This window comes from Somniosus microcephalus, unplaced genomic scaffold (assembly GCF_052327205.1).
Source record: "Somniosus microcephalus isolate GS21.2 unplaced genomic scaffold, FLI_Smic_1.0 scaffold1901, whole genome shotgun sequence".
NCBI lineage: Eukaryota > Metazoa > Chordata > Chondrichthyes > Squaliformes > Somniosidae > Somniosus > Somniosus microcephalus.
Genome location: NW_028227088.1, coordinates 7,501 through 16,897, shown reverse-complemented (window position 1 = coordinate 16,897; position 9,397 = coordinate 7,501).

Below are 9,397 nucleotides of genomic sequence, written 5' to 3'. Positions count from 1 at the left end.
GCTGGGACTTAGTCTCTCCAGCAGCCAAAACTTTTCACTGGTTAATGAGGTGCCCAGCCCGGCACTTAGTCTCTCTCCCCAGCAAGCTTACTTGGTCGGCCGACATTTGGATCCATTTTCGGGGCTTAATCGGGTCGAATACGGTCCCTTACGCAAGGGGAGCCGAAGCCCCGGCCTCTGCCAGGCGTCAGGCTGCCGTTTTTTAAGCCCGACCAAAAACCCGAAAATTGGTTAAAAATGGAAATAAATTTCCACCCAAAAAGGGTTAAAAGTCGGTTGGACGGCAGCCCTGGTCGGTCTCTGCAGACCTGGAGGCCCTAGACAGTAATCTGGAAAACAGACAAAGTCTCGAGAAACCACCTCCTACCATTCTCCAGGTACCCCGCCAATCCCCCCTGCCAGAAATGACAAGTGTCAAATCAGCGGGACGGATTTGACTTTTGTGACCGACCGCTGGAACTTTTTTCGGCTACAGGCAGTCAAATTTTCCTCCTTCCGGACTTCCAGTACAACTTTGAACGGCCATATCTCCGCACTCCCGCGTCGGAGCCAAGCCGTTTTTACACCGTTAGACGCGGCTTCCCGTGCCCGTTCGAATGCCGCCCTGCTCGGCGGAAAAGGAGAATTTTTTTATTTTTCGGCCGATTTCGGGAAAAAAATTTCCCGCTCTGAACTCGGATTTTTCGGCTTTAATCGTTTCGTATACGGTCCCTTACGCAAGGGAGCCGAAGCCCCGGCCTCTGCCGGGCGTCAGGCTGCCGTTTTTAAGCCCGACCAAAAACCCGAAAATTGGTTAAAAATGGAAATAAATTTCCACCCAAAAAGGGTTAAAAGTCGGTTGGACGGCAGCCCGGGTCGGTCTCTGCAGACCTGGAGGCCCTAGACAGTAATCTGGAAAACAGATAAAGTCTCGAAAAACCACCTCCTACCATTCTCCAGGTACCCCGCCAATCCCCCCTGCCAGAAATGACAAGTGTCAAATCAGCGGGACGGATTTGACTTTTGTGACCGACCGCTGGAACTTTTTTCGGCTACAGGCAGTCAAATTTTTCTCCTTCCGGACTTCCAGTACAACTTTGAACGGCCATATCTCCGCACTCCCGCGTCGGAGCCAAGCCGTTTTTACACCGTTAGACGCGGCTTCCCGTGCCCGTTCGAATGCCACCCTGCTCGGCGGAAAAGGAGACATTTTTTTTTTTCCGGCCGTTTTCGGGAAAAAATTTTCCCGCTCTGAACTCCGATTTTACGCCTTTAATCGATTCGGAGACGGTCGCTTACGCAAGGGAGGCGAAGCCCGGGCCTCTGCCGGGCGTCAGCCTGCCGTATGTAAGCCCGTCCGAAGCATGAGTTCCCACTTTTGGTTATCCAGTTGTCAATTTTAAAATTTCAGTTAATCAGTTGCCTGCTTGGTTAATCATTTGTCGCTCTGACATTTGGTTAACCAGTTGTCGATGTTCGAAATTCAGTTAATGAGTTGCCTCTTTGAAATTTCAGTTAATGAGTTGGCCCTTTGGTTACTCATTTGTCCCTGTGTCTTTTGGTTAACCAGTTGTCGATGTTCGAAATTCAGTTAATGAGTTGCCTCCTTGGTTAATCATTTGTCGCCCTGACTCTTGGTTAACCAGTTGTCGATGTTCGAAATTCAGTTAATGAGTTGCCTCCTTGGTTAATCATTTGTCGCTCTGACATTTGGTTAACCAGTTGTCGATGTTCGAAATTCAGTTAATGAGTTGCCTCCTTGGTTAATCATTTGTCGCTCTGGCTTTTGGTTAACCAGTTGTCGATGTTCAAAATTTCAGTTAATGAGTTGCCTCTTTGAAATTTCAGTTAATGAGTTGGCCCTTTGGTGACTCATTTGTCCCTGTGTCTTTTGGTTAACCAGTTGTCGATGTTCGAAATTCAGTTAATGAGTTGCCTCCTTGGTTAATCATTTGTCGCTCTGGCTTTTGGTTAACCAGTTGTCGATGTTCAAAATTTCAGTTAATGAGCTGCTCTTATGTTCTATGATTTCCTACCTTGACAACTCATTAACCAGTGTTTCAAACAATGCACCAGGCCATTTGACGACCCCAACTCGGTTCCACAAGCGGGAAAGCAGCACCCCAAGGCCCGGTAAGGGGGCCGAATACATTCCCATCGTGAATTCCGTCCCAAATGTGAATGACAAGTTTTCAGTTAATCAGTTGCCTGCTTGGTTACTCATTTGTCGCTCTGACATTTGGTTAAACAGTTGTCGATGTTCAAAATTTCAGTTAATGAGTTGCCTCTTTGAAATTTCAGTTAATGAGTTGGCCCTTTGGTTACTCATTTGTCCCTGTGTCTTTTGGTTACCCAGTTGTCGATGTTCGAAATTCAGTTAATGAGTTGCCTCCTTGGTTAATCATTTGTCGCTCTGGCTTTTGGTTAACCAGTTGTCGATGTTCAAAATTTCAGTTATTGAGTTGCCTCTTTGAAATTTCAGTTAATGAGTTGGCCCTTTGGTTACTCATTTGTCCCTGTGTCTTTTGGTTAACCAGTTGTCGATGTTCGAAATTCAGTTAATGAGTTGCCTCCTTGGTTAATCATTTGTCGCTCTGGCTTTTGGTTAACCAGTTGTCGATGTTCAAAATTTCAGTTAATGAGCTGCTCTTATGTTCTATGATTTCCTACCTTGACAACTCATTAACCAGTGTTTCAAACAATGCACCAGGCCATTTGACGACCCCAACTCGGTTCCACAAGCGGGAAAGCAGCACCCCAAGGCCCGGTAAGGGGGCCGAATACATTCCCATCGTGAATTCCGTCCCAAATGTGAAAGACAAGTTTTCAGTTAATCAGTTGCCTGCTTGGTTACTCATTTGTCGCTCTGACATTTGGTTAACCAGTTGTCGATGTTCAAATTTCAGTTAATGAGTAGCCTCTTTGAAATTTCAGTTAATGAGTTGGCCCTTTGGTTACTCATTTGTCCCTGTGTCTTTTGGTTACCCAGTTGTCGATGTTCGAAATTCAGTTAATGAGTTGCCTCCTTGGTTAATCATTTGTCGCTCTGGCTTTTGGTTAACCAGTTGTCGATGTTCAAAATTTCAGTTAATGAGTTGCCTCTTTGAAATTTCAGTTAATGAGTTGGCCCTTTGGTTACTCATTTGTCCCTGTGTCTTTTGGTTAACCAGTTGTCGATGTTCGAAATTCAGTTAATGAGTTGCCTCCTTGGTTAATCATTTGTCGCTCTGGCTTTTGGTTAACCAGTTGTCGATGTTCAAAATTTCAGTTAATGAGCTGCTCTTATGTTCTATGATTTCCTACCTTGACAACTCATTAACCAGTGTTTCAAACAATGCACCAGGCCATTTGACGACCCCAACTCGGTTCCACAAGCGGGAAAGCAGCACCCCAAGGCCCGGTAAGGGGGCCGAATACATTCCCATCGTGAATTCCGTCCCAAATGTGAATGACAAGTTTTCAGTTAATCAGTTGCCTGCTTGGTTACTCATTTGTCGCTCTGACATTTGGTTACCCAGTTGTCGATGTTCAAATTTCAGTTAATGAGTAGCCTCTTTGAAATTTCAGTTAATGAGTTGGCCCTTTGGTTACTCATTTGTCCCTGTGTCTTTTGGTTACCCAGTTGTCGATGTTCGAAATTCAGTTAATGAGTTGCCTCCTTGGTTAATCATTTGTCGCTCTGGCTTTTGGTTAACCAGTTGTCGATGTTCAAAATTTCAGTTATTGAGTTGCCTCTTTGAAATTTCAGTTAATGAGTTGGCCCTTTGGTGACTCATTTGTCCCTGTGTCTTTTGGTTAACCAGTTGTCGATGTTCGAAATTCAGTTAATGAGTTGCCTCCTTGGTTAATCATTTGTCGCTCTGGCTTTTGGTTAACCAGTTGTCGATGTTCAAAATTTCAGTTAATGAGCTGCTCTTATGTTCTATGATTTCCGACCTTGACAACTCATTAACCAGTGTTTCAAACAATGCACCAGGCCATTTGACGACCCCAACTCGGTTCCACAAGCGGGAAAGCAGCACCCCAAGGCCCGGTAAGGGGGCCGAATACATTCCCATCGTGAATTCCGTCCCAAATGTGAAAGACAAGTTTTCAGTTAATCAGTTGCCTGCTTGGTTACTCATTTGTCGCTCTGACATTTGGTTAACCAGTTGTCGATGTTCAAATTTCAGTTAATGAGTAGCCTCTTTGAAATTTCAGTTAATGAGTTGGCCCTTTGGTTACTCATTTGTCCCTGTGTCTTTTGGTTACCCAGTTGTCGATGTTCGAAATTCAGTTAATGAGTTGCCTCCTTGGTTAATCATTTGTCGCTCTGGCTTTTGGTTAACCAGTTGTCGATGTTCAAAATTTCAGTTAATGAGTTGCCTCTTTGAAATTTCAGTTAATGAGTTGGCCCTTTGGTTACTCATTTGTCCCTGTGTCTTTTGGTTAACCAGTTGTCGATGTTCGAAATTCAGTTACTGAGTTGCCTCCTTGGTTAATCATTTGTCGCTCTGGCTTTTGGTTAACCAGTTGTCGATGTTCAAAATTTCAGTTAATGAGTTGCCTCTTTGAAATTTCAGTTAATGAGTTGGCCCTTTGGTTACTCATTTGTCCCTGTGTCTTTTGGTTAACCAGTTGTCGATGTTCGAAATTCAGTTAATGAGTTGCCTCCTTGGTTAATCATTTGTCGCTCTGACATTTGGTTAACCAGTTGTCGATGTTCGAAATTCAGTTAATGAGTTGCCTCCTTGGTTAATCATTTGTCGCTCTGGCTTTTGGTTAACCAGTTGTCGATGTTCAAAATTTCAGTTAATGAGTTGCCTCTTTGAAATTTCAGTTAATGAGTTGGCCCTTTGGTTACTCATTTGTCCCTGTGTCTTTTGGTTAACCAGTTGTCGATGTTCGAAATTCAGTTACTGAGTTGCCTCCTTGGTTAATCATTTGTCGCTCTGGCTTTTGGTTAACCAGTTGTCGATGTTCAAAATTTCAGTTAATGAGCTGCTCTTATGTTCTATGATTTCCGACCTTGACAACTCATTAACCAGTGTTTCAAACAATGCACCAGGCCATTTGACGACCCCAACTCGGTTCCACAAGCGGGAAAGCAGCACCCCAAGGCCCGGTAAGGGGGCCGAATACACTCCCATCGTGAATTCCGTCCCAAATGTGAATGACAAGTTTTCAGTTAATCAGTTGCCTGCTTGGTTACTCATTTGTCGCTCTGACATTTGGTTATCCAGTTGTCGATGTTCAAAATTTCAGTTAATGAGTTGCCTCTTTGAAATTTCAGTTAATGAGTTGGCCCTTTGGTTACTCATTTGTCCCTGTGTCTTTTGGTTAACCAGTTGTCGATGTTCGAAATTCAGTTAATGAGTTGCCTCCTTGGTTAATCATTTGTCGCTCTGACTCTTGGTTAACCAGTTGTCGATGTTCGAAATTCAGTTAATGAGTTGCCTCCTTGGTTAATCATTTGTCGCTCTGGCTTTTGGTTAACCAGTTGTCGATGTTCAAAATTTCAGTTAATGAGCTGCTCTTATGTTCTATGATTTCCGACCTTGACAACTCATTAACCAGTGTTTCAAACAATGCACCAGGCCATTTGACGACCCCAACTCGGTTCCACAAGCGGGAAAGCAGCACCCCAAGGCCCGGTAAGGGGGCCGAATACACTCCCATCGTGAATTCCGTCCCAAATGTGAATGACAAGTTTTCAGTTAATCATTTGCCACCTTGGTTCATCATTTGCCACTCTGACTTTTGGTTTCCCAGTTGTCAGTTTTCACATTTCAGTTACTGAGTTGACTTTGTCTTTCTCACTCTGTGTATCTCTATCTTCTCTCTGTCTCTCTCAGTGTATGCGAGTGTCTGTGTGTGTTCCACTGCCGCCCGGCCAACCGGGTCCAAAGGCCCGCCACGTTACACACGAAAAACCCCGGTCTCGCTTCGGAGCGACGGGCACCCGGCTTCTCGGTGTCGGACCGACTCCGTTCAGATACCGCTGGATGCCCCTTGCCCCTGGCTTGCTCTGGCAGCCGGCGCGTGCAGGCCGCCCCCTGCCCCGCCGTCTCAGTGGTCGGAAAGCGGTCTCCAGCCAACGGCTGTACCTCGGCCGCGGAAAGAGGCAGCTACACAAGCGAGGCACTGCTCTGTGCGGCCCCGCCACCCCGTTCAGCTGCCGTTGTCCCCGACCGGATCGGACTTTCCTTCCCGAAGTTATCCCCGATAAGCTGCCGCTGACCGACGGCCCGTCAGCCGCTGCGGGACGGCGACACTTTCCCGAACTCGCCCGGGGCCACTTCGGCAATATAGTGTGCGCCGGAGCCGGGGCTTTCCAACGAGCCATCCCCGAACGAAATCGGACACGGGAGTCGGGAGCGACAGGCGTTCGACTGGTGCCGGGCAACCGGGTCCAAACGCCCGCCTTGTTAAACACACGTACACCCCAGGCTCGATTCGGAGCGACGGGCACCCGGCTTCCCGGTGTCGGACCGACTCCGTTCAGATACCGTTGGATGCCCCTTGCCCCTGGCTTGCTCTGGCAGCCGGCGCGTGCAGGCCGCCCCCCGCCCCGCCGTCTCAGTGGTCGGAAAGTGGTCTCCAGCCAACGGCTGTACCTCGGCCGGGGAAAGGGGCAGCTACACAAGCCAGGCACTGGTCTGTGCGGGCCCGCCACCCCGTTCGGCTGCCGTTGATCCGGACCGGATCGGACTTTCCCTCCCGAAGTTATGCCCGATAAGCTGCCGCTCACCGGCGGCCCGTCAGCCGCTGCGGGATGGCGACACTTTGCCGAACTTGCCGGGGTCCAGGCCGATAATATAGTGTGCGCCAGCGCCGGGGCTTTCCAACGAGCCCTCCCTGACCGAAATCGGACACGGGAGTCCAGAGCGATAGGCGTTCGACTGCCGGCCGGCCAAACACAGGCAATCCCCCGCCGTTGCGGACCCGCTCCAGGACAACCGGGTCCAAACGCCCGCCTCGTTACACGCACGAAAACACCGGGCTCGATTCGGAGCGACGGGCACCCGGCTTCCCGGTGTCGGACCGACTCCGTTCCGGTACCCTTGGATGCCCCTTGCCCCTGGCTTGCTAGGACAGCCGGCGCGTCAAGGTGGGCCCCCGCGGCTCCGGCTCAGCAGTCGGAAAGCGGTCTCCAGCCAACGGCTGTACCTCGGCCGGGGAAAGGGGCAGCTACACAAGCCCGCTACTGGTCTGTGCGGCCCCGCCACCCCGTTCAGTGGCAGTTGACCCCGACCGGATCGGACTTTCCTTCCCGAAGTTATCCCCGATAAGCTGCCGCTGACCGACGGGGCGGCAGCCGGTACGGGTCGCCGACACTTTCCCGAACTTGCCGGGATCCAGTCCGATAATATAGTGTGCGCCAGCGCCGGGGCTTTGCAATGAGCCCTCCCTGACCGAAATCGGACACGGGAGTCCGGAGCCAAAGGCGTTCGACTGCCGGCCGGCCAAACTCAGGCAACCTCCCGCCGTTGCGGACCCGCTCCCGGACAACCGGGTCCAAACGCCCGCCCTGTTACACGCACGAAAACACCGGGCTCGATTCGGAGCGACGGGCACCCGGCTTCCCGGTGTCGGACCGACTCCGTTCCGGTACCACTGGATGCCCCTTGCCCCTGGCTTGCTAGGACAGCCGGCGCGTCAAGGTGGGCCCCCGCGGCTCCGGCTCAGCAGTCGGAAAGCGGTCTCCAGCCAACGGCTGTACCTCGGCCAGGCCAAGCGGCAGCTGCACAAGCCCGCTACTGGTCTGTGCGGCCCCCCCACCCCGTTCAGTAGCAGTTCACCCCAACCGGATCGGACTTTCCGTCCCGAAGTTATCCCCGATAAGCTGCCGCTGACCGACGGGGCGGCAGCCGCTACGGGACTGCGACACTTTCCCGAACTTGCCGGGGTCCAGGCCGATAATATAGTGTGCGCCAGCGCCGGGGCTTTCCAACGAGCCCTCCCTGACCGAAATCGGACACGGGAGTCCGGAGCCAAAGGAGTTCGACTGCCGGCCGGCCAAACACAGGCAACCTCCCGCCGTTGCGGACCCGCTCCCGGACAACCGGGTCCAAACGCCCGCCCTGTTACACGCACGAAAACACCGGGCTCGATTCGGAGCGACGGGCACCCGGCTTCCCGGTGTCGGACCGACTCCGTTCCGGTACCACTGGATGCCCCTTGCCCCTGGCTTGCTAGTACAGCCGGCGCGTCAAGGTGGGCCCCCGCGGCTCCGGCTCAGCAGTCGGAAAGCGGTCTCCAGCCAACGGCTGTACCTCGGCCGGGCCAAGCGGCAGCTGCACAAGCCCGCTACTGGTCTGTGCGGCCCCCCCACCCCGTTCAGTCGCAGTTCACCCCAACCGGATCGGACTTTCCGTCCCGAAGTTATCCCCGATAAGCTGCCGCTGACCGACGGGGCGGCAGCCGCTACGGGACTGCGACACTTTCCCGAACTTGCCGGGGTCCAGGCCGATAATATAGTGTGCGCCAGCGCCGGGGCTTTCCAACGAGCCCTCCCTGACCGAAATCGGACACGGGAGTCCGGAGCGAAAGGCGTTCGACTGCCGGCCGGCCAAACCCAGGCAATCTCCCGCCGTTGCGGACCCGCTCCCGGACAACCGGGTCCAAACGCCCGCCCTGTTACACGCACGAAAACCCCGGGCTCGATTCGGAGCGACGGGCACCCGACTTCCCGGTGTCGGACCGACTCCCTTCTGGTACCACTGGATGCCCCTTGCCCCTGGCTTGCTCGGACAGCCGGCGCGTCAAGGTGGGTCCCCGCGGCACCGGCTCAGCAGTCGGAAAGCGGTCTCCAGCCAACGGCTGTACCTCGGCCGGGCCAAGAGGCAGCTACACAAGCCCGCTACTGGTCTGTGCGGCCCCGCCACCCCGTTCAGTCGCAGTTCACCCCGACCGGATCGGACTTTCCGTCCCGAAGTTATCCGCGATAAGCTGCCGCTGACCGACGGGGCGGCCGCCGGAACGGGACTGCGACACTTTCCCGAACTTGCCGGGGCCCAGGCCGATAATATAGTGTGCGCCAGCGTCGGGGCTTTCCAACCAGCCCTCCCTGACCGAAATCGGACACGGGAGTCCGGAGCCAAAGGCGTTCGACTGCCGGCCGGCCAAACCCAGGCAATCTCCCGCCGTTGGGGACCCGCTCCCGGACAACCGGGTCCAAACGCCCGCCCTGTTACACGCACGAAAACACCGGGCTCGATTCGGAGCGACGGGCACCCGACTTCCCGGTGTCGGACCGACTCCCTTCTGGTACCTATGGATGCCCCTTGCCCCTGGCTTGCTCGGACAGCCGGCGCGTCAAGGTGGGTCCCCGCGGCACCGGCTCAGCAGTCGGAAAGCGGTCTCCAGCCAACGGCTGTACCTCGGCCGGGCCAAGAGGCAGCTACACAAGCCCGCTACTGGTCTGTGCGGCCCCACC